The 24,892-nt window shown below is 58.1% G+C and overlaps 1 long non-coding RNA gene across 1 annotated transcript in view; it reads left to right on the forward strand.

Annotated features, from left to right (window-relative positions):
* Nucleotides 1-24,892, forward strand: part of LOC103346281 (sodium- and chloride-dependent GABA transporter 1) — a 166,546-nt gene that overhangs the window by 56,599 nt on the left and 85,055 nt on the right. The window contains exon 6 of the long non-coding RNA XR_016223617.1: nt 15,740-16,141. This is a non-coding gene — a long non-coding RNA (sodium- and chloride-dependent GABA transporter 1). The remainder of the gene's footprint in view (nt 1-15,739; nt 16,142-24,892) is intronic.

Genomic DNA, 24,892 nt, shown 5'->3' on the forward strand with positions numbered 1-24,892 from the left:
GTCAGGGGTCCCAGGTGCCAGGAGGTTGTTTTGGGTCCTGGGTGCCAGGGAGGTGTTGGGAATTGAGGTCCAGGTGCCAGAGAGGGGCCAGCGTCAGGGGTCCCAGTGACAGGGAAGTGGTCAGGCATCTCGGTTGCCAGGGAGGGGGCTGGGCGTCTGGGGTCCTGAGAGACAGGGAGGGGTCTGGCGTTGGGGCCACTGGTTCCAGGGAGGGGTTGGGGATCCCAGGTGCCAGGGAGGGGTCAGGAATCAGGGGTCTGGGTGCCCGGGATGGCAGGACATCGGGGGTCACGGGTTTCAAGGAGGGATCCAGGCATCAGAGATCCCTGGGCCCAGGAGGGAGCCGGGCGATTTGGGTCCCAGAAGATGCTGGTCGTCTGGTGTCCTGAGTGACAGGGAGGGGCCGGTCGTCGGGGGTCACGGGTGCCAGGGAGGGAGTCGGGGGTCTTGGGTGACAGGGAGGGTTTGGGCATCAGGCGACACGGGCTCCAGGGAGGGGCCTGGCATCAGGGGTCCTGGATGCCAGGTAGGGATCGGGCGTTGAGGGTACCAGGTGCCAGGGAGAGGCCAGGCGTCAGGGTCCCGGGTGCCAAGGAGGCGCCTGGCATCGAGGGTCCTAGTTGTAAGGCATCAGATTCTTGGGTTCCAGGGATATGCTGGGCATCGGGGAAGGGGCCGGGTGTCTAGGGTCATGGGTGCCAGGAAGGGTGTCGGGCGTCCCGGGTAACAGGGAGGGGGCCAGGTGTCTGGGGTCCGGAGTGACAGGGAGGGGCTGGATGTCGGGTGCCCCGGATGCCCAGGAAGGGCCCGGGCTTCTGGGGTCCCCTGAGACAGGGAGAGGGCCAGACGATGGGGGTCCAGAGTACCAGGGAAGGGCTGGGCATCAGGGAAGGGGCCGGGCATCAGGGATCCCAGGTGCCTGGGAGGGGGCCGGAATTCGGGGGTCCCAAGTGACATGGAAGTCAGGCATCAGGAGTCACAGGTGCCGGGGAGGGCCGGGTATCAAGGGTCCTGGGTGCCAGGGAAGGGGCCAGGTGTCACGGGTCCCCTTTGCCAGTAAGGGGGCCTGGTGTCTGGAGTCCCCAGTGACAGTGAGGGGCCAGGCGTCGGGAGTCTTGGGTGCCCAGGAAGGGGCCATATGGTGTGGGTCCCGGGTACCAGGGAATGGGTTGGGTGTCGGGGAATGGGCTGGGCACTGGGGGTCTGGAGTTCCAGGGAGGGGGCCAGACTTCGGGGGTCACAGGAGACAGGGTGGAGGCCAGACTTCGAGGTCATGGGTGCCAGGGAGGGGGTCACTGGTCCCCGGTGCCAGGGAGGTGCCTGGCGTCAGGGTCCTGGGTGCATGGAAGGGGCCGGGAGGTGGAAGTCCTGGGTTCCAGAGAGGCGGCCGACTCTCATGGGTCCTGGGTGCCATGGAAGGGGCCAGGCAGCAGGGTTCCTGGGTGTCAGGGAGGAGGCCGGGTGTTCAGGGTCCTGGGTGCCAGGGAGGGGCCAGGCATCGGGGTCCCAGGTGCCAGGGAAAGATCTGGGCCCAGTGTTACTGAGTGCCAGTGAGGGGGCTGGGTCCCAGGTGCCAGGAAGGGGTCAGGAGTCCCGGGTGTCAGGGAGTGGACAGGCGTCAGTGGTCCCTGGTGCCAGGGAGGGGATGGGTGTCGAGGTTCTTTGGTGCCAGGGAAGGCGCCGGGCATCAGGGGTCCAGGGTGCAAGGGAGGAGGCCAGGCATCAGGGGTTTGGAGAGACAGGGAGGGGGCTGGGAGATGGGGGTCCTGGGTCCCAGGGAAGGAGCCAGGCGTCAGGGAAGGCGCTGGGCAATGGACTTCAGGGGTGCCAGGGAGGGGGCCGGACATTGGGGGTCTCGAGTGACAGGGAGGTCCGCGTGATGGGGTCATGGGTGCCAGGGAGGGGACGGGTGTGAAGGGCCTGGGTGCCAGGGAAGAGGCGGGGCATCAATGTCTAGTGTGTCAGGGAGGGGACCAAATGTCTGGGGTCACGGGTGCCAGGGAGGGGGTCGAGTGTCTCGGGTACAGGGAGGGGCTGGGCATTGGTGTCCTGGTGCCAGGGAGGTGGCCAGACCTCTGGGGTCCTGAGTAACAGGGAAGGGGTCGAGGGTCCCGGGTGCCAGGGAAGGAGCCGGGTGTCAGGGGTCTGGGGTATCAGAAAGGGGCTGGGTGTCTGCAGTCCCACTGACAAGGAGGGTCCAGGCATCAGGGTTCATGGGTGCCAGGGAGGGGTCAGGCGTTAGGTGTCCCAGGTGCCAGGCAGGGGCCGGGCGTCTAAAGTCCCAAGAGACAGGGAGGGGTCTTGCGTCGGGAGTCACGGGTGCCAGGGAGGGGGTTGGGGATCCCAGGTGTCAGGGAGGGGTCAGGCTTCAGGGGTCCGGGTGACAGGGAGGGCCGGGCGTCTGGTGTCACAGGTGCCATGGAGGCAGCTGGACATTGGGGTTCATGGGTTTCAAGGAGAGTTCCAGGCATCAGGGATCCCTGGGTCCAGGTGGGAGCTGGGCAATTTGGGTCTTGGGTACCAGGGAAGGGGCTGGGCGTCAGGGGTCCAGGGTGCCAGGGAGGGGCCAGGCATTGGGGGTCACGGGTACCAGGGAGGGGGTGGGGGATCTCGGGTGCCAGGGAGTGTTTGGGCATCAGGGGTCCCGGGTGCCAGAGAGGGGCCGGGCGTCGGGGAATGGGCCAGTCTCTGGGGATGTGGGGTGCCAGGGAGGAGGCCAAACGCTGGGGGTCACGGGTACCAGGGAACGGGTTGGGGTTCTCAGGTGCCAGGGAGGGACCGGGCGTCAACAGTCTCGGGTGCCATGGAAGAGGCTGGGCGTTATGGGTCCCGGGTGTCCTGGTATGGCCGGGTGTCGAGGGTCCCGGGTGCCAGGGAGGTTGTTAGGTGTCCCGGGTGCCAGGGAGTGTTGGGTGTCATTGAGGTCTGGGTGCCCGAGAGGGGCCAGGCGTCAGGGGTCCCGGTGACAGGGAAGTGGTCAGGCATCTCGGTTGCCAGGGAGGGGGCTGGGCATCTGGGGTCCTGAGAGACAGAGAGGGGCCTGGCGTCATGGCCACTGGTGCCAAGGAGGGGGCTGGGGGTCCTGGGTGCCAGGGAGGGGTCAGGCATTAGGGGTCTGGGTGCCAGAGATGGCTGGGCTTCGGGGGTCACGGGTTTTAAGGAGGGGTCCACGTGTTAGGGATCCCGGGGCCCAATAGGGAGCCAGGCAATTTGGGTCCCGGATACCAGGGAAAGGGCTGGGCATCTGGGGTCCAGGGTGCCAGAAAAGAGGCCGGGCGTCTGGGGTCACGGGTGCCAGGGAGGGGCCGGACATCAGGAGTCCTGGGTGCCAGGGAGGGGCCAAGCGTAGGTGTCCCAGTTGCCAGGGAAGAGGCCAGGTGTCAGGGTCCTGGGTGTCAGGTAGGGGCCTGGCGTCAAGGATCCTAGTTTCAAGGGAAGAGGCCTGGCGTCATATTCTCGGGTTCCAGGGAAGGGGCCGGGCATCTGGGGTCATGGGCGCCAGCAGGGTGTCGGGCGTCCCGGGAAACAGGGAGGGGGCCTGGCATCTGGGGTCCCAAGTGACAGGGAGGGGCTGGATGTCGGGTGCCCCGGATGCCCAGGAAGGGCCCGGGCTTCTGGGGTCCCCTGAGACAGGGAGAGGGCCAGACGATGGGGGTCCAGAGTACCAGGGAAGGGCTGGGCATCAGGGAAGGGGCCGGGCATCAGGGATCCCAGGTGCCTGGGAGGGGGCCGGAATTCGGGGGTCCCAAGTGACATGGAAGTCAGGCATCAGGAGTCACAGGTGCCGGGGAGGGCCGGGTATCAAGGGTCCTGGGTGCCAGGGAAGGGGCCAGGTGTCACGGGTCCCCTTTGCCAGTAAGGGGGCCTGGTGTCTGGAGTCCCCAGTGACAGTGAGGGGCCAGGCGTCGGGAGTCTTGGGTGCCCAGGAAGGGGCCATATGGTGTGGGTCCCGGGTACCAGGGAATGGGTTGGGTGTCGGGGAATGGGCTGGGCACTGGGGGTCTGGAGTTCCAGGGAGGGGGCCAGACTTCGGGGGTCACAGGAGACAGGGTGGAGGCCAGACTTCGAGGTCATGGGTGCCAGGGAGGGGGTCACTGGTCCCCGGTGCCAGGGAGGTGCCTGGCGTCAGGGTCCTGGGTGCATGGAAGGGGCCGGGAGGTGGAAGTCCTGGGTTCCAGAGAGGCGGCCGACTCTCATGGGTCCTGGGTGCCATGGAAGGGGCCAGGCAGCAGGGTTCCTGGGTGTCAGGGAGGAGGCCGGGTGTTCAGGGTCCTGGGTGCCAGGGAGGGGCCAGGCATCGGGGTCCCAGGTGCCAGGGAAAGATCTGGGCCCAGTGTTACTGAGTGCCAGTGAGGGGGCTGGGTCCCAGGTGCCAGGAAGGGGTCAGGAGTCCCGGGTGTCAGGGAGTGGACAGGCGTCAGTGGTCCCTGGTGCCAGGGAGGGGATGGGTGTCGAGGTTCTTTGGTGCCAGGGAAGGCGCCGGGCATCAGGGGTCCAGGGTGCAAGGGAGGAGGCCAGGCATCAGGGGTTTGGAGAGACAGGGAGGGGGCTGGGAGATGGGGGTCCTGGGTCCCAGGGAAGGAGCCAGGCGTCAGGGAAGGCGCTGGGCAATGGACTTCAGGGGTGCCAGGGAGGGGGCCGGACATTGGGGGTCTCGAGTGACAGGGAGGTCCGCGTGATGGGGTCATGGGTGCCAGGGAGGGGACGGGTGTGAAGGGCCTGGGTGCCAGGGAAGAGGCGGGGCATCAATGTCTAGTGTGTCAGGGAGGGGACCAAATGTCTGGGGTCACGGGTGCCAGGGAGGGGGTCGAGTGTCTCGGGTACAGGGAGGGGCTGGGCATTGGTGTCCTGGTGCCAGGGAGGTGGCCAGACCTCTGGGGTCCTGAGTAACAGGGAAGGGGTCGAGGGTCCCGGGTGCCAGGGAAGGAGCCGGGTGTCAGGGGTCTGGGGTATCAGAAAGGGGCTGGGTGTCTGCAGTCCCACTGACAAGGAGGGTCCAGGCATCAGGGTTCATGGGTGCCAGGGAGGGGTCAGGCGTTAGGTGTCCCAGGTGCCAGGCAGGGGCCGGGCGTCTAAAGTCCCAAGAGACAGGGAGGGGTCTTGCGTCGGGAGTCACGGGTGCCAGGGAGGGGGTTGGGGATCCCAGGTGTCAGGGAGGGGTCAGGCTTCAGGGGTCCGGGTGACAGGGAGGGCCGGGCGTCTGGTGTCACAGGTGCCATGGAGGCAGCTGGACATTGGGGTTCATGGGTTTCAAGGAGAGTTCCAGGCATCAGGGATCCCTGGGTCCAGGTGGGAGCTGGGCAATTTGGGTCTTGGGTACCAGGGAAGGGGCTGGGCGTCAGGGGTCCAGGGTGCCAGGGAGGGGCCAGGCATTGGGGGTCACGGGTACCAGGGAGGGGGTGGGGGGTCTCGGGTGCCAGGGAGTGTTTGGGCATCAGGGGTCCCGGGTGCCAGAGAGGGGCCGGGCGTCGGGGAATGGGCCAGTCTCTGGGGATGTGGGGTGCCAGGGAGGAGGCCAAACGCTGGGGGTCACGGGTACCAGGGAACGGGTTGGGGTTCTCAGGTGCCAGGGAGGGACCGGGCGTCAACAGTCTCGGGTGCCATGGAAGAGGCTGGGCGTTATGGGTCCCGGGTGTCCTGGTATGGCCGGGTGTCGAGGGTCCCGGGTGCCAGGGAGGTTGTTAGGTGTCCCGGGTGCCAGGGAGTGTTGGGTGTCATTGAGGTCTGGGTGCCCGAGAGGGGCCAGGCGTCAGGGGTCCCGGTGACAGGGAAGTGGTCAGGCATCTCGGTTGCCAGGGAGGGGGCTGGGCATCTGGGGTCCTGAGAGACAGAGAGGGGCCTGGCGTCATGGCCACTGGTGCCAAGGAGGGGGCTGGGGGTCCTGGGTGCCAGGGAGGGGTCAGGCATTAGGGGTCTGGGTGCCAGAGATGGCTGGGCTTCGGGGGTCACGGGTTTTAAGGAGGGGTCCACGTGTTAGGGATCCCGGGGCCCAATAGGGAGCCAGGCAATTTGGGTCCCGGATACCAGGGAAAGGGCTGGGCATCTGGGGTCCAGGGTGCCAGAAAAGAGGCCGGGCGTCTGGGGTCACGGGTGCCAGGGAGGGGCCGGACATCAGGAGTCCTGGGTGCCAGGGAGGGGCCAAGCGTAGGTGTCCCAGTTGCCAGGGAAGAGGCCAGGTGTCAGGGTCCTGGGTGTCAGGTAGGGGCCTGGCGTCAAGGATCCTAGTTTCAAGGGAAGAGGCCTGGCGTCATATTCTCGGGTTCCAGGGAAGGGGCCGGGCATCTGGGGTCATGGGCGCCAGCAGGGTGTCGGGCGTCCCGGGAAACAGGGAGGGGGCCTGGCATCTGGGGTCCCAAGTGACAGGGAGGGGCTGGATGTCAGGTGTCCCGGATGCCCAGGAGGGGCCCGGGCTTCTGGGGTCCCCTGAGACAGGGAGAGGGCCAGGCGATGGGGTTCCCGGGTACTAGGGAAGGGCTAGGCATCAGGGAAGGTGTCGGGTGTCAGGGATCCCAGGTGCCTGGGAGGGGGCCGGAATTCGGGAGTCACAAGTGACATGGAGGGCCAGGCGTCAGAAGTCACAGGTGCCAGGTAGGGCCAGTTGTCAATGGTCCCGGGTGCCAGGGAGGAGCCTGGCATCACGGGTCCCTGGTGCCAGTAAGGGGGCCTGGCATCTGGAGTCCCCAGTGATAGTGAGGTGCCAGGCATCGGGAGTCCCGGGTGCCTGATAAGGTGCCAGATGGTGTGAGTCCCAGGTACCAGGGAATGTGTTGGGCATTGGAGAAGTGGCTGGGTGTTGGGGGCCTGGGATGCCAGGGAGTGGGCCAGACTTCAGGGGTCATGGGCGCCAGGCTGGAGGCTGGACTTAGAGGTCATGGGTGCCAGGGAGGGGGGTCGGTGGCCCCATGTGCCAGAGAGGGACCTGGCGTCTGAGTCCCCGGTGCAGGGAAGGGGACTGGCGGTGGGAGTTCTGGGTGCCAGGGAGGCAGCCAAGCCTCGTGGGTCCTGGGTGCCACGGAAGGGGGCCGGCGGCAGGGTTCCTAGGTTCCAGGGTTGGGGCCGCACATCGGGTGTCCCGGGTGTCAGGGAAGGAGTTGGGGGTCCCGGGTGCAAGGGAGGGGTCGTTGTCAGGGATCCCAGGTGCCAGGGAGGGACCATGCATCAAGGGTCCTGAGTGTCAGGGAGGGGGCCTGGCATCAGGGATCCCAAGTGTCAGGGAAGGGGTCAGGTTTCCTGGGTACCAGGGAAGAGGCTGGGAGTCAACGTTCCAGGTGCCAGGGAGGGCCCGGGTATCGAAGGTCCTGGGTGCCAGGGAGTGGGCTGGGCGACATGGGTCACAGGTGTCTAGGAGGAGGCCAGATGTCAGGGATCCCGGGGCCAGTAGGGAGCTGGGTGATGGGGGTCCGGGGTACCAGGGAAGGGGCTCGGTGTCGGGGGTCCAGTGTGCCGGGGGGTGAGCGTCAGCATTCCCGGGTCACAATAAGGGGGCCAGGTGTCAGGGGTCACAGGTGCCAGGGAGGAGGCCATTCCTCAGGGGTCCTTGGTGTCAAGAGGGGCCAGGCGTTGGGGATCCTGGCGCCCAGGAGGGAGCCAGGTGATAGGGGTCCCGGGTACCAGGAAAGGGGCCTGGCATCAGGGTCCCGGGTGCCAGGGAGGGGCTGGGCATCAGGGTCCCGGGTGCCAGGGAGGGGCCGGGCATTAAGGGTCCTGTGTGCCAGGGAGCAGGCTGGGCGTCAGGGGTCCTTGGTGTCAAGAGGGGCCAGGCGTTGGGGATCCTGGAGCCCAGGAGGGAGCCAGGTGATAGGGGTCCCGGGTACCAGGAAAGGGGCCTGGCATCAGGGTCCTGGGTGCCAGGGAGGGGCTGGGCATCAGGGTCCCGGGTGCCAGGGAGGGGCCAGGCATCAGGGGTCCCTGGGTGCGAGGGAGGGGCCGGGGATCGGGTATTCCACGTGTCAGGGAAGGGGTCATTTGTCACAGGTACCAGGGAAGAGGCCTGGAGTCGATGTTCTGGGTCCAGGGAGAGGGCTGGGCATCTGGGGTGCTGAGAGACAGGGAGGGGCTGGGCATCATGGCTCACGGGTGCCAGGTAGGGGGCTAGGGGTCCCAGGTGCCAGGGAGGGGTCGAGCATCAGGGGTCCGGGTGCCAGGGATGGGCGGGCTTCAGGGGTCATGGGTTTCAAGGAGGGGTCCATGCGTCAGAGATCCTGGGCCCAATAGGGAGCCGGGCGATGGGGGTCCCGGGTACCAGGGAAGGGGCTGGGCATTGGGGTTCCAGTGTGCCTGGGGGGAGGCCAGGCGTCAGGGTTCCCGGGTGTCAAGGACGGGGGCAGCTGTCAGGGTCATGGGTGCCAGGGAGGGGGCCGGACATTGTGGGTAATGGGTGTCAGGGAAGTTTTCAGATGTCACGGGGCCCAGAGGGAGATGGGCGATGGGTTCCTGGGTAACAGAATGGGGCCAGGTGTCTGCGGTCCCACTGACAGGGAGGGGCCAGGCATCAGGGTTCACGGGTGCCAGGGAGGGTGTTGGGGGTCTCGGGTGCCAGGATGGGTCGGGCTTTAGGTGTCCTGGATGCCAGGGAGGGGCCGGGCATCTAGGGTCCTGAGAGATAGGGAGGGGCCTGGCGTCAGGAGTCACAGGTGCCAGGGAGGGGGTTGGGGGTTCCGGGTGCCAGGGTGGGGTCGGGCTTCAAGGGTCCAGGTGCCAGGGAGGGCTGGGCGTCGGGTGTCACAGGTGCCATGGAGGTGGCTGGATGTCGGGGTTCACGGGTTTCAAGGTGAGTTCCAGGCGTCAGGGATTCCTGGGCCCAGGACTTAGCCAGGTGATTTGGGTCCAGGGTGCCAGGGAGGAGGCTGGACATCTGGGTTCCTGGGTGTCAAGGAGGGGGGCAGGTGTCCGGGGTCACGGGTGCCAGGGAGGGCCCGGACATCGGGGGTCTCGGGTGCCAGGGAGGATTTGGGCTTCAGGGGTCCCGGGTGCCAATGAAAGGGCTGGGCATCAGGGTTCCTGGATACAAGGGTGGAGGCCGGGCGTCATGGGTCCTGAATGAACGGGAGGGGCTGGACATTGGGTGTCCCAGGTGCAAGGGAGGGGCTGGGCGTCCGGGCCCCGGGAGCCAGGGAAGAGGCCGGGCATCAGGGTCTTGGGAGCCAGAGAGATCTTGGACGTCGGGGGAAGAAGCCGGGTGTCTGGGGTCATGGGTGCTAGGGAAGGGGTTGGAGGTCCCAGGTAACAGGGAGGGGGCCGGGTGTCTGGGGTCCCGAATGACAGGGAGGGGCTGGGCATCCGGGGACACGGGTGCCAGGGAGGGGGTCGGGGTCTTGGGTGCCAGGGAGGGGTCAGGCATTGAGGGTCCTGGGTGCTAGGGAGGGGACAGGCATCAAGGGTCCTGGGTGCCAGGGAGGAGATGGGTGTCGAGAGTCCTGGGTGCCAGGGAAGGGGCTGGGCATCAGGGGTCCCAGGTGCAAGGGAGGAGACTGAGCATTAGAGGTCCTGAGTGACAGGGAGGGGGCCAGGCGATGTGGGTCCCAGGTGCCCAGGAGAGGCCTGGGCTCTGGAGTCCTGAGAGACAGTGAGGGGCGGACGATGGGGGTCCTGGGTACCAGGGAAGTGGCTGGGCATTAGGGAAAGGGCCAGGCATTGAGGATCAGGGGTGCCAGGGAGGGGTTTGGGGGGTCCCGGGTGCAAGGTAGCGGTCAGGTGTCAGGGGTCCCGGGTGCCTTGGAGGAGGCCGGATGTCGGGGGTCATGGGTTTCAAGGAGGGGTCCAGGCATCAGGGATCTCTGGGCCCATGAGGGAGCTGGGGGATTTGAGTCCTGGGTACCAGGGAAGGGGCTGGGCATCTGGGGTCCCATGTGACAGGGAGGTGACGGGAGTCGGGGGTCACAGGTGCCAGGGAGGGGGTCGGGGGTCCCAGGTGACAGGTAGGGGTCAGGCGTCAAGTTTCCTGGGTTGCAGGGAGGGGCCGGGCATCAGGAGTCCAGGGTGCCAGGGAGGGGATGGGCATTGAGGGTCCTGTGTGCCAGGGAAGGGGCTTGGCATCAGGGGTCCCAGCTGCAAGGGAGGAGACTGGCCGTCAGGGGTTCCAAGTGACAGGGAGGTGCCGGGCGATGGGGGTCCCGGGTGCGCAGGAGGGGCCTGGGCTTCAGGGGTTCTGAGAGACAGTGAGGGGCCGGGTGATGGGGGTCCCAGGTACCAGGGAAGGGGCTGGGCGTTGGGGAAGGGGCCAGGCATTGGGGATCAGGGGTGCCAGGGAGGGGGCCAGACGTCGGGGGTCTTGAATGGCAGGGAGGGCTTGGTGACAGGGTCACGAGTGCCAGGGAGGGTGTTGAGGGTCCCTGGTGCCCAGGAAGAGGCTGGGTGTCAATGTCCATGGTGCCAGGGATGGGGCTGGACGTTGGGGTGCCAGGGAGGAGGCCGTTCGTCAGGGGTCCTTGGTGTCAAGAGGGGCCAGGAGTTGGGGATCCTGGAGCCCAGGAGGGAGCCAGGAGATGGGGGACCCGTGTGCCAGGGAGGGGCCGGGCATCAGGGGTCCCGGGTGCCAGGGAGGGGCCTGGCATCAGGGGTCCCGGGTGCCAGGGAGGGGCCTGGCATCAGGGGTCCTGGGTGCGAGGGAGGGGCCAGGCATCGGGTATACCACGTGTCAGGGAAGGGGTCATTTGTCATGGGTACCAGGGAAGAGGCCGGGAGTCGATGTTCCAGGTGCCACGGAGAGGGCTGGGCATCTGGGGTGCTGAGAGACAGGGATGGGCTGGGCATCATGGTTCATGGGTGCCAGGGAGGGGGTTGGGGGTATCAGGTGCCAGGAAGGGGTCGGGCATCAGGGGTCCGGGTGCCAGGGACGGCAGGGCTTTGGGAGTCACAGGTTTCAAGGAGGAGTCCACACATCAGGGATCCTGGGCCCAATAGGGAGCAGGGCGATGGGGGTCCCGGGTACCAGGGAAGAGGCTGGGCATTGGGGTTCCAGTGTGCCTGGGGGGAGGCCGGGCGTCAGGGTTCCCGGGTGTCAAGGAGGGGGACAGGTGTCAGGGGTCATGGGTGCCAGGGAGGGGGCTGGGTGTCAACGTTAGGTTGCCAGGAATAGGGCTGGACGTCGGGGTCCCGGGTGCAGGGAGGCGGCCGGGTGTTGGGGGTCGTGGGTTCCAGGGAGGGGGTCGGGGGTCTCGGGTGCCAGGGAGGTGCTGGGCGTTGGGGTCCTGGGTGCAGAAAGGGGGCTGGCCATTGGGGGTCCTGGGTACCAGGGAAGGGGCCAGGCAGTGGGAATCCTGGGTGCCAAGAAAGCGACTGGGCCTCAGGGGTCCTGGGTGCCATGGAAGGGGCCAGGTGGCAGGGTCCCTGGGTGCCAGGAAGGGGGCCGGACATTGGGAATCATGGGTGCCAGGGAGGGGGCTGAGCATCTGCGGTCCCAAGTGACAAGGAGGGGCAAGGCATCGGGGGTCCGAGGGGCTGGGTGTCAGGGGTCCCGGGTGCCAGGGAAGGGCCGGTCGCTGAGTGTCCTGGGTGCCAGGGAGGGGGCCGGCCTCAGTGGTTATGGGTGTCAAGGAGGGGGTCAGGCGTCAGGGATTCTGGGGCCCAGCTGGGAGCTGGGTGATGGGGGTCCCGGGTACCATGGAAGGGACTGGGTATTGGGGGTCCAGGGTGCCGGGGGAGGCTGAGTGTCAGGGTTCCTGGGTGAGAAGGAGGGGGCCAGGTGCCAGGGTTCACAGGTGCCATGGAGGCGGCCAGATGTCGGGGGATCATGGGTGTCAGGGAGGAGGCCAGGCATCAGGGGCCCTGGGTGAAAGGAGAGGCCAGGCATTGTGGATTCTGGGGCCCAGTAGGGAGCCAGGTTATGGGGGTCCAAGGTGCCAAGGAAGGGATCGGGCATCAGGGGTCCCGGGTACCAAGGAGGGTTGGGTGTCAGGGGTCCCTGGTGCCAGGGAAGGAGTCAGAGGTTCCGGGTGCCAGGAAGGGGCCGGGCATTGAGGGTTCTGGGTGCCAGGGAGGGGGCCAAGTGTTGGGGGTCCTGGGTACCAGGGATGGGGTTGGAGGGTCCAGGTGCCAGGGAAGGGGCTGAGTGTCTGGGGTCCCAAGTGACAGGGAGGGGCCAGGAGTCGGGGGTCCTGGGAGTCAGGGAGGTTGTTGGGGGTCCTGGGTGCCAGGGAGGTGTCGGGCATTGAGGTCTGGGTGCCAGAGAGTGGCCGGGCATCAGGGGTCCCAGTGACAGGAAAGTGGTCAGGCATCTCATTTGCCAGGGAGAAGGCTAGGTGTCTGGGGTCCTGAGAGACAGGGAGGGGCCTGGCATCCTGGCCACGGGTGCCAGGGAGGGGGTTGGGGGTTCCAGGTGCCAGGGAGGGGTCGAGAGTCCCGGGTGTCAGGGAGCGGACAGGCGTCAGTGGTCCCTGGTGCCAAGGAGGCGATGGGTGTCGAAGTTCTTTGGTGCCAGGGAAGGCGCCGGGCATCAGGGGTCCAGGGTGCAAGGGAGGAGGCCAGGCATCAGGGGTTTGGAGAGACAGGGAGGGGGCTGAGCAATGGGGGTCCTGGGTCCCAGGGAAGGAGCCAGGCGTCGGGGAATGAGCTGGGCATCGGGGATCAGGGGTGCCAGGGAGGGGGCTGGACATCAGGGGTTCTGGATGCCAGGTAGCAGTAGGGCGTCAGGGGTCCCGGGTGCCAGGGAAGAGGTTGGGCGTCAACATCTAGGATGTCAGGGAATGGGCCGGATGTCTGGGGCCATAGGTGCCAAGCAGGGGTTCGAGGGTCCCGGGTGCCTGGGAGGGGCTGGGTGTTGGGGCCTGGGTGCCAGGGAGGGGGCCAGACCTTGGGGGTCCTGAGTGACAGGGAAGGGGTCGAGGGTCCTGGGTGCCAGGGAAAGGGCCAGGCAGCAGGAGTCCTGGGTGCTAGGAAGGGGGCCCGACATAGGGGGTCACGGGTGTCAGTGAGGGGGCTGGGTGTCTGTGGTCCCAAGTAACAGGGAGGGGCCAGGCTTCAGGGGTCAGGCCGTGCATCAGGGGTCCTTGGTGTCAAGGAGGGCCAGGTGTTGGGGATCCTGGAGCCCAGGAGAGAGCCAGGCGATAGGGGTCCTGGGTGCCAGGGAGGGGCTGACGTCAGGGTCCCGGGTGCCAGGGAGGGGCCGGGCGTCAGGGGTCCCTGGTGCCAGGGAGGGGCCGGGCGTTGAGAGTGCTGTGTGCCAGGGAGGGGGCTGGGCATTGGGGGTACCGCGTGTCAGGGAAGGGGTCATGGGTCCCGGGTACCAGGGAAGAGGCCGGGAGTCAATGTTCCGGGTCCAGGGAGAGGGCTGGGCTTCTGCTGTCCTGAGAGACAGGGAGGGGCCGGGCATCATGGGTCACTGGTGCCAGGGAAGGGGTTGGGTGTCCCGGGTGCCAGGGAGGGGTTGGGCGTCAGGGGTCCGGGTCCCAGGGCCGGCTGGGCTTCATGGGTCACGGGTTTCAAGGAGGGGTCCACATGTCAGGGATCCTGGGGCCCAATAGGGAGCCAGGCGATGGGGGTCCCAGGTACTAGGGAAGGGGCTGGGAGTTGGGGTTCCAGTGTGCCTTGGGGGGAGGCCAGGCGTCATGGTTCCCGGGTGTCAAGGAGGGGGACAGGTGTCAGGGGTCACGGGTGCCAGGGAGGGGGCCGGACGTTGTGGGTAATGGGTGTCAGGGAAGTTTTCAGGTGTCACGGGGCCCAGAGGGAGCTGGGCGATGGGAGTCCCAGGTACCTGGAAAGGGGACTGGAGTCAGGGGTCCCAGGTACCAGGGAAGGGGCCAGGCATCAGGGGTTCTGGGTACCAGAAAGGGGCCGGGCATCTGCGGTCCCATTGACAGGGAGGGGCCGGGCATCAAGGTTCACGGGTGCCAGGGAGGGGTCGGGCATTAGGTGTCCTGGGTGCCAAGGAGAGGCCGGGCGTCTAGGGTCCTGAGAGACAGGGAGGGGCCTGGCATCGGGAGTCACAAGTGCCTGGGAGGGGGTTGGGGGGTCCCGGGTGCCAGGGAGGGGTCAGGCTTCAGGAGTCCGGGTGCCAGGGAGGGCCGAATGTCGGGTGTTACAGGTGCCATGGAGGCGGCTGGACGTCGGGGTTCATGGGTTTCAAGGAGAGGTCCAGGTGTCAGGGATCCCTGGGTCCAGGTGGGAGCCGGGCAATTTGGGTCTTGGGTACCAGGGAAGGGGCTGGGTGCCAGGGGTCCAGGGTGCCAGGGAGGGGCCGGGCATTGGGGGTCACGGGTACCAGGGAGGGGTCGGGGGTCTCGGGTGCCAGGGAGTGTTTGGGCTTCAGGGATCCCGGGTGCCAGGGAGGGGCAGGGCATCAGGGAAGGGGCTGGGCTCTGGGGATCCGAGGTGCCAGGGAGGGCCCTGACATCGGGGATCACGGGTACCATGGAACGGGTCGGGGTTCTCGGGTGCCAGGGAGGGATCAGGCGTCGACCGTCCCAGGTGCCAGGGAAAGGCTGGGTGTCATGGGTCCCGGGTGTGCTGGTATGGCCGGGTGTCAATGGTCCTGGGTGCCAGGAGGTTGTTGGGTGTCCCGGGTGCCAGGGAGGTGTCGGGCATTGAGGTTTGGGTGCCAGAGAGGGGCCGGGCATCAGGGGTGCCAGTGACAGGGAAATGGTCAGGCATCTTTGTTGCCAGGGAGGGGCTGGGTGTCTGGGGTCCTGAGAGACAGGGAGGGGCCTGGCGTCACGGCCACGGGTGCCAGGGAGGGGGTTGGGGGTCCTGGGTGCCAGGGAGGGGTTGGGCGTCAGGGGTCTGAGTGCCAGGGACGGCCGGGCTTCAGGGATCACGGGTTTCAAGAAGGGGTCCACGTGTTAGGGATCCTGGGGCCCAATAGGGAGCCAGGCGATTTGGGTCCAGGTACCAGGGAAGGAGCTGGGCATCTGGGGTCCAGGGTACCAGAAGGGGCTGGGCATCTGGGGTCCAGGGTACCAGAAGTGGCTGGGTGTCGGGGGTCACGGGTGTCAGGGAAGGGCCGGGCATCTAGGGTCCCAAGTGACAGGGAGGGGCCAGGCATTGAGGGTTCTGGGTGCCAGGGAAAGGGCCGGGCGTCAAGGTCCTGGGTGAAAGGATGGAGGCCAAGCGTCATGGGTCCCAAGTGAAAGGGAGGGACAGGACATCGGGTGTCCCGGGTGCAAGGGAGGTGCTGGGCTTCAGGGTCCCTGGTGCCAGGGAGGGTCGGGCATCGAGGGTCCCGTGTGCCAGGGAAGAGTCCAGGCGTCCGGGCAGTGGGAGCCAGGGAGATCTTGGACGTCGGGAAGAGGCAGGGTGTCTGGGGTCATGGGTGCCAGGGAGGGGGTAGGAGGTTCCAGGTAACAGGGAGGGGGACGGGTTCTGGGATCCCGAGTGACAGGGAGGGGTCGGGCGTCGGGGGTCACGGGTGCCAGGGAAGGGGTCGGGGGTCTCAGGTGCCAGGGAGGGGCTGGGCATCAGGGGCCCCGGGTGCCAGGGAGGGGCTGGGCATCAGGGGTCATGGGTGCTAGGAAAGGGGCTGGGCGTCGGGGAAGGGGCCGGGCTCTGAGGATCCGTGGTGCCAGGGAGGGGGCCGGATGTCGGGGGTCACGGGTACCAGGGAACGGGTCGGGGTTCTTGGGTGCCAGGGAGGGACCAGGCGTCAACGGTCCCGGGTGCCAGGGAAGAGGCAGGGCGTCGTGGGTCCCAGGTGTCCTGGTATGGCTGGGCGTCGGGGGTCCCGGGTGCCAGGGAAGGGGTTCCACTGGTTGCGCTTCCCCCTGTCGGGACCCCCAGGCCCACACACTCACCATGTCGGGGTCCTCAGCTCCTAGGTACCTGGCGACTCCCAGCTTGTGAAGGTGGAGAGCGCAGACCCCGACTTGGCTCTTTAGCTTCGCAACAGCGCAGCCCTCTCCTAGGACCTCGCTCTGCCTAGGAACTCTAAGACCACTGTGACGTCAAGATCCCGCGTGATGACATCACCGTGCCTGATTGGACGGGGGCGCACACAGCGTCACAAAAGACTCAGCCATTCAGCATCCTCCAAGGCGTGGCTCCCTAACTGGTCTGTGCTTGGTGTGAATCAGAAGAGGTGGGAAGCGGCCCCCTTCCCTCCTCCTGGGCTCCTCTCCGCGTGGTGCACCTGCCACCCGCTGGGATCACCCCGGGGTCGCCCCATGCTTCTCGCAGGCGGATCCTGGCTGCAGCTGGCGGTCACCTGCTTCAGGTGAGTTAAAATTCTGCTTCTTGGCTTAGGGGCTTTCGCTTTGTATTTCTGCTCATTTTTCTGTTGGGCCGTTTGTATCATGTTTTAATATTGATTTGAAGAATGCTTAAAGGCATCACATAATTGAAGCCTTTTTTTCCCCTGTCAATACTGTCAATATATGTTTTCACTCTGCCTACTGACCTTTAATATCTTCTATTTGTTTCTTGCCGGTGCTTGGTAATCTAGTGGATTTTAAAGCTATTGATCTTTCTTGAAAGCTCGTTCAATTCATTTATCAGTTTTTGTTTTTAGATGTTATGGATTCTCTCTAAATAAAGATCTCCAATATACTGAGATTTTATTGCTTAGAAATCGATCTTTACACCTTATTTTTTCCTTTTGTTCTTTTTCCCCCTCCCCTGACTACTCCTCCAGTAAGAAGCTGGAGAGAAAGAAAGAAAGAGAGAAAGAAAGAAAGAGAGAAAGAGAGAGAGAGAGAGAGAGAGAGGGAGGGAGGGAGGGAGGGAGGGAGGGAGGGAGGGAGGAAGGAAGGAAGGAAGGAAGGAAGGAAGGAAGGAAGGAAGGAAGGAAGGAAGGAAGAAAAATGTACCACAGCCTGGAATTGAGGATTCTTAGGTTCACTAACTCTATGCTAATGCAGACAAGTGCATATGTGAATTTCATATGCCTGACTTTCCAGTATAAATATATTAATTCTATTTGGAATAAATGCGGATGGAATAAAAAAAGATGAAGTTGGAGACAGTGGAGTCAGCTGGTCTAGGTTTCTAAAGGGAGAAATCTGTCAATGATCCCGTATTAATTATGTTGTTTGTTGTAGGATCCTTTTAAACAACCTTGATCAGAGTAGGGAAGCCACAGTTTATTTTTACTAAAAAACTAGTAAGATTTTTTTAGTTACATGCTGATTTATTTATTTATTTTTTTTAGTTTTTGACAGACACAGTGGACAGTGAGAGAGAGAGACAGAGAGAAAGGTCTTCCTTTGCCCTTGGTTCACCCTCCAATGATTTTTTTAAATGCTTTTCAACATTCAATCTAAATGGTCATGTGATTTTCTTGAATTTTTCAACTACCTGGACAATCTACATGGCTTGTTCAAAATGTTACCACCTCTTGCATTTTTCTTCTATCTCACTTGTTATTCATTTTATTTTCATATGTATTTCATTATTATAAAACTACTAAGGAGATATGCATGTGTTTTTAAAAGACAGGCTTATACTTAATTCATATTTCAAGTTCTGATCAATTTGCATTATAATCTATGTAATGCTGGCTTTCTAAAATATGTGAAAATATTCTGTGCTTATTTCTACCTTGGCATCTCTGGGAAATATAAGTGTGTCTTTTTTTTCTTAAATGTTTGGAATATTTTGTATTTCTAAAACTTAAACTTTGTTTCTGTAACTTTTTATTGGTTGGTAGTCTTTAAATTGTGATTCAAGTTGCTTAGTTTAATTTAGAATTTTCCTATTTTATATTTGTTATATTGGATTGGGAAATTTATATTTGTGCTGTGGGATGAAGGTTTTCTTTTTGCTTTCTGCTTCTCCATTTTGTGCTGTCCTTTGTCTTTCCTTCTTAGATTGCTTCTCCTTGTTTTCAGGTTGCTTTGACCTCCACCCTTACTCTTCACCATTCCCAAATCCCCTTATAGCTTGTCCCTCGATCCGTGGGTGTCAGACACTCCCAGGCACTCTGGAGTTTCATTTTTTCTTTGCCATTACCACTTGCACTGCTTTTTTGTTTCCTCTTGGAATCCTAGAGGCATTTTCTTGGGAACCAGCACCATCTCCACCTTCCCCAGCCTTCAGCTTCTGCCCCTGCTTGCTCCTGGGGGCCTTCGTTGCCAACAGGACCCAGGTAGCTCCTGATTTGCAGCTCCTGTGGTCATTCTTGCTGATCTTGGTGATGTCCATGGCCGTTTCTTTCCTGCTTCAGCAACTCCATCAGGACCTTGCCCACCAAGGCCTGCATCTGGTTTTACTCATGGACTAGGTTTTCCCAGGAGGTGGTGGGAACTATTGATTAGAAGGATTGTGCTTCGGAGGCCCATGACCCACTTCTTGGGCTTCTGAGCTGTGGTGCTTCATGCGGCCTCTTTTCTACTTGCATTGGGAAACAAGATCCCTGTTGCTTGTTGGGACTCAGTCTGCTGCTTGATGTCTAGGGAATCTGGTGTCCAGAGTAGAGGGAACTGGAAGGCTGATGTCTGACCTGGGAGGAGCCTTTGACACCAGAGAACAGGGCAGGATAAGCCTAGGGTTACTCTCTGTAATTCACTCCCTCCCAGTAGGGTTTGAACCCAAGCTGGGGGCTGAGGTGGCTATCTGGGGCCCTTCCCTCCCTGAAGAACTGTTTCTGATCTTCTCACTATTGTCTGAGCTCCAGGTCTTTGGTTTTGGGGTTCCCTGAGGAAGGGACTCTGGCCCTTGGTTTTACCAAGCTTTTTGGTCACTGTGTCCTGGACAGGGGCACTCTCGAGTCTCATCACAGGGAATTTTCCCACAGCACCATCACCCCCCATGAAGACAGGCAGTAGGTGGCTGGGACTCACTTCATTTCTGGACAAGGGTATTCAGGGTAGCTTGTTCAGAAGGAAGGAAAATGGACTCCTGTTTGCCTGTTTGTCACCTGCATGGCTGTTGCCTACTATTTCTTGCCTCTGATACTCAGCTAGACTTCTTGTTGGTGCTGGTCCCAGGGACTGTCTTGGTGGGCAGTGGGCACTGCACCGGTTTTGATGGCAGGAGCCAAGGTCTGCACTGTCAGGATTGTGTCTCCATTCACACTCTTTGGGAAGCTCCTGGCCATGTTCTCTGAGGCCCAGGCATTCCTCAGGAAGCTCCCAGCTTAGGCTTGCACAAGGGGTAGCATCTAGCCCAGTTGGATTATGATAAGGGCCAGCAAAATCAGAGGGGTATAATCACCTGGCTCAAAGACAACTCACAGCTCTCTGAGCTGCTTTGCCTCTTCTGTCAGGGTTCTGGGATCAGGGTCATTCTTCTGGAAGTGTGGAAGTTGCTGTCCTTGTCACAGAAGACATGGTCCAGCTTCATGGCTGCGGGTGTTTCCCCTTCAATGTCTGCCTCCTCTTCACTCCTCCTCTGAGTTCTTCCAAATCAGAATTCAGGTTGTAGGAACTTGGCCACACAGTTACAGAGTTCAATAAATAGGCCCCTTCAGAGCCAATGTGGAGTAGCAGCATGGAACCTGGACTCAGCCACCTGGGTTTTCATTCTGCCTCTGTCATTTACTTGTTCCTTAGGTTACTTAATGAATCTCAGTTTTCTCATGTGTAAAATGGAGGCATTAAAAGCTGCAATTCCTAGGATAAATGTGAGAAATAAAGCAGCTAATCTTTCTAAAGTGCTTAAAATAAACCATACAGGAAAATCTCAATAAGTTTTAGGAATACATTTACTTTACTTGCTGTGGAATGTATTAGTGACCATATATATTGAAATACCACCATTGGTGTTGGGATGGAGTGAGGGATGATGTAAGATATGAAAGGGAGAAATGGCTTCTGATCTTATATGACTTGCAGTTATTTGGGAGAAGTTAGGGATGAAAAAGTAACCAACATTGCCAGTAGGTAAGTGACATTTGAAGGAGTGATAGTTTTAACATTTTTTAAGAAACTCAATACTTTGGGTTTTTAAAATAATTTTTAAACTTATAAAAGTTGAGTAAACTTCATGTATTTCACATATGCAGATTTAGGTGCATTGTGATACTTTCTACTCTACCCTCCCTTATCATTCCTTTCTTACTCTTTCTTTTAATTTGTGCAGTGACTTACTTTCAGTTTATTTTATAATCATAAGCTTAACCCCCCACTAACACAAGTAATAACAAGTCACATGTAACAAGCACTAAGAAGGAGAAACAAACAAAACAGTGTTCTTCAAAGGTAGGGACAAGAGCTGTAAACAATAATCAAACCACAAAATGTCCATTTCGCTCATATACATTACATTTTTGTACTCTGTTAGTTACCACAGATCATGGGAAGCATTTTTTCTCATTGGGACTGGTTTGTTTCACTAGGTATAATGGATTCCAGTTGCAACCATTTCATTGCAAACAACAAAATTTCATTGTTTTTTATGGCTAAGTAGCATTCCATAGTTTATATGTACCACATTTTCTTTATCTAAACATTGGTTGATGGGCATCTGGGTTGATTCTGTATCTTAGCTACTGCAAATTGAGCTGCATTAAACATAGGGGTACAGATAAACTCTCTCATATGCTGCTTTCATTTTTTGGGTAAATTCCCAGAAGTGTGATGGCTGGGTCATATGGTAGATTTGTTTTCAAATTTCTGAGGTATCTTCATACTGTCTTCCACAATGGCGGTACCAGTTTACATTCCCAGCTTTTCCCTGACGTCCTCACTCACATTTATGGTTTATTGATTTTAATATAGTAGCTGTTCTAATTGTGATGAGGGAAAACTTCATTGTGGTTTTTGTTCTCATTTCCTTGATGGCTATTATCCTGGGTATTTTTCAGGTGTCTGTTGGCCATTTGAATTTCATCCTTTGAAAAATGCCTGATCGAGTCCTTTACCCATTTCTTAACTGGATTGTTCGTTTTCTTTTGATGAGTTTCTTGAGCTCTTATAGGTTCTGGATATTAATCTCTTATCAGTTGCATAGTTTGCAATATTTTCTCCTGTTCTATCGGTTGCTTCTTCACTTTGCTGTTTCCTTTGCAGTACAGAAGATTCTTAGCCTGATGTAGTCCTATTTGTTTACTTTTGCTTTTATTGCCTGTGCTTCTGGGTCTTCTCAAAGAAGTCTTTGCCTATGCCAAAATTTCTGCAATGTTCCCTAGTAATTTGCTGGTATCAGATCATAGATTTAGATCCCTGATCCATTTGAGTTGATTTTTTATAACGTATAAGATAGAGGTCTTGTTTCATACTTCTTCATGTGGAGATTCAATCATCTTGCAACACTTTGTTGAAGAGACTGTCCTGGGGGCTGGCACTGTGGCGTAGCTGGAAAAGCCAATGCCTATGTAGTAGGTGAAGCTAACACCTGCAGTGCCAGCATCCCATATGTGCACCAGTTCGTATCCCAGCTGTTCCACTTCTCATCCAGGTCTCTGCTATGGCCTGGGAGAGCAGTGGAGGATGGCCCAAGCCTTTGGGGCCCTGCACCCTTGTGGGAGTCCCAGAGGAAACTCCTGGCTCCTACCTTCAGATCAGAGCAGCTCTGGCCATTGCAGCCAATTGGGGAGTAAACCAGCAGATGGAAGACCTCTCTCTCTCTCTCTCTCTCTCTCTCCCTCCCTCTCCCCCCCCTCCCTCTCCTTCTCTTGTGTGTAATGCTGAATTTCAAATAAATAAATCCTTTTTTAAAAAAGAAAGAGAGAGACTGGCCTTTCTTCAAGGATCAATTTTAGTTCCTTTGTCAAAGATTAGTTGGCTATAGAGGTGTGGATTGATTTCTGGGGTTTCTATTCTGTTCCCTTGGTTATATGTCTATTTTTGTGCCTGTACCAGGCTTGTTTTGAACATAAGTGCCTTGCAAGATAACTTGAAGTTTTTTATTGTGATACCTCTGGCTTTTTTTTTCTTGTTTACAATTGCTCTAGCTATCTGTGGTCTCTTGTACTTCCATATGAATTTTAGCATTGTTTCCTGTAGATCTGAGAAGAATGTCATTGGTACTTTGATTTGGACCACTTTGAGTTTTTTTTTTTTTTTTTGCTTATCTGTTTTTAGGATAACTTTGAATATGTAAATTGCTATGGATAGTATGGGCATTTTGATTATGTTAATCCTTCCAATCTACAAGCGTGGAAGGTTCTTCCATTTTTTTATGTCTTCTTTGATTTCTTGTTTTATTATATTGCAATTTTCATTGTAGAGAACTTTGACATCCTTGGTTAAATTTATTTCAAGGTATTGAAATATTTTGTAGCTATTGTGAATGATATTGATCTTACATGTTCTTTCTCTGCCATGGCATTTTTCTGTGTATACAAAGGCTATATTTGTGTGTTGATTTCATATCTTGCAACTTTACCAAACTCTCTTAAGAGTTTCAGCAGTCTCTTTTTTTAAGATTTATTTATTTACTTTAAAGTCAGAGTACACAGAGAAGGAGAGGCAGAGAGAGAGAGAGGGGTAGTGAGAGAGAGAAAGGTCTTCCATCTGATAGTTCACTCCCCAGATGGCTGCAACAGCTAGAGCTGCACTAATCTGAAGCCAGGAGCCAGGAGTTTCTTCCGATCTCCCACATGGGTGTAGGGACCCAAGGGCTTGGGTCATCTTCTGCTGCTTTCCCAGGCCATAGCAGAGACCTGGATCAGAAGTGGAGCAGCTGGGACTAGAACTGGCACCCATATGGGATGCCAGCACTGCAGGTGGCGGCTTTACCTGCTATGCCACAGCACCAGCCCTGAGTTTCAGCAGTCTCTTGGTGGCGTTTATTTTCAGCTACTTTCCACAGTGTCTCCCACAGTGGCGTTTATTTTCAGCTACTTGAAAAGTTAGATAGAGAAAGAGAAGAGAGAAGAGGAAACAGATCTTTTATTCTCTGGTTCACTTCCTAAATGTCTGCTACAGCCAGGGCTGGTCCTAGACCAGGCTAGGAGCCAGGATGATGATCTTGGTCTCCCAAATGAGTGAAAGATGCACAAGTATTTGACATCATCTGCTGTATCCCAGGATTCATTAACAAGGAGCAGAATCAGAAATAGAGTAGCCAGGGGGCCGGCGCTGTGGCATAGCAGGTAAAGCCACCGCCTGCACTGCTGGAATCCCATATGGGTGCCAGTTTGAGACCTGGCTGCTTTACTTCTGATCCAGTTCTCTGCTGTAGCATGGGAAAGCAGTGGAAGATGGCCCAAGTGCTTGGGCTCCCGCACCTGTGTGGGAAGACCTGGAGGAAGCTTCTGGCTCCTGGCTTCAGACTGGCCAGGCTCATCCATTGCAGCCATCTGGGGAGTGAACCATTGGATGGAAGATTCTCTCTCTCTCTCTCTCTCTCTCTCTGCCTCTCTGTAGCTCTGCCTTTCAAATAATAAATAAACCTTTAAAAAAAGAGAGAAAAAGAGTAGCCAGGACTTCAGTCAGCACTCCAGTATTGGATACAGGTGTCTCTAGTAGTGTCCAGCTTGCTGTGCCACAAGGCCTGTGCCAGAATTCTTTTAACTCTATTTTCTCACAATTTTTTGAAGTATCCTCAGATATATGTGTGTGTAATGTATGTATATATGTGATAGCAAAAGCAGATATATATAGAAACATGTATATTAAGACACTAAGACAAAGAACAAGTCATTTCAATATACATCTTTCAAATTAAGAGTCAGAGAAGAATTTTATCCTCTAATCTAGACAGGTTGGGGTAAATAATAGTAAAACAAATCCTTCTATTCATCGGAAAACATATACCTCTCTGAAGACTTACATATTTTTAAAAAAAGTTATGAGGAATTACATTTAATTTTACAATCTAAATCCTTTGATGGTATTCACAGGGACTGAAAAGACAGCCCTTGGATGAATGCTGTAATTGCATAGGGACCTTTTGAGAGATGCAGTTAATTTTGAAAATGGCAAAGACATGAGCCCCTGGGGTGGGGTGGGGGTATAGGTTGAAGAAGGTTTCTCTGATGAACTGATAGGAGTATAGTTCCTTGCCTCATCCCTCTCCATCTTTATATCTGTGAAACCAACATCAAATTTACTGCTCCCACCACACCCACATAAAATGGCAGCAAATGCTTGGCAAACTCTTATAGAAATTCTATTTCAAAAAGAGGGGAATGGAGAGCATAAAGAAGTGACTAGAAATTCAGACCTCAGCAAATGCTGGGTCTTTATTTTTTAAGACTTATTTGAAAAGCAGTTACAAAGGGAAGAACGGGAGTGGGGGAGAGAGATGTCTTCCATCTGCTAGTTCACTCCCAGAATTGCCGAAATGCCCAAGGCCCAGATCGGCCAGAGCCAAGATCCAGGAATTTCTTTCCAGTCTCGCACGTGGGTGCAGGGATCAAAGAACTTGGGCCATCCTCAGCACCTTTCACAGATGCATTGGCAGGGAGCAGGATCAGAAGTGGAGCAGCTGGGACATAAACCAGCACCCATAAGGGATGCCAGCACATCAGGCCATGGCCTAACCCACTGAGGCACAGTGCCAGGCCATGTTGGGCCTTTCTTGATGAAGATTCAGTAGGAGAGAAAAGCAAAGTAGAATCCAGGAGTATCAAAATATCAAAATCACTAAAACTAGAGTCCTGATTAGATTAATGTGAGGGTCATCTCTCTAAAGGCTGCCTCAAAGAAAAAGATAAAAATTATGTTTAGCTATTGAAAATAAGACAAAATTAAGTGAAGCTTTATGGATGTACTGGACAGAAAGAAAGATTAATATAAATTTGACTAGGAGCTGGCCCTGTGATGTAGCGGGTTAAGCTGCCACCTTCAGTGTCAGTATCCCATATTCGCACTGGTTCTAGTCTGGACTGTTCTGCTTCTGATACAGCTCTCTGATATGGCCTGGGAAAGCAGTAGAAGATGGCCCAAGTGTTTGAGTCCCTGCACCCATGTGGGAAGACCTGGAGGAAGCTTCTGGCTACTGGCTTGCAGCTCCAGCCGTTGCAGCCAGTTGGGGAGTGAACCAGTGGATGAAAGACCTCTCTCTCTCTCTGCCTCTCCTTCTCTCTCTGTGTAACTCTGACTTTCAAATAAATAAATAAATCTTTAAAATAATAAATAAA

Source organism: Oryctolagus cuniculus, chromosome 17 (genome assembly GCF_051225735.1).
Source record: "Oryctolagus cuniculus isolate XC-2025 breed Fujian yellow rabbit chromosome 17, ASM5122573v1, whole genome shotgun sequence".
Lineage (NCBI taxonomy): Eukaryota > Metazoa > Chordata > Mammalia > Lagomorpha > Leporidae > Oryctolagus > Oryctolagus cuniculus.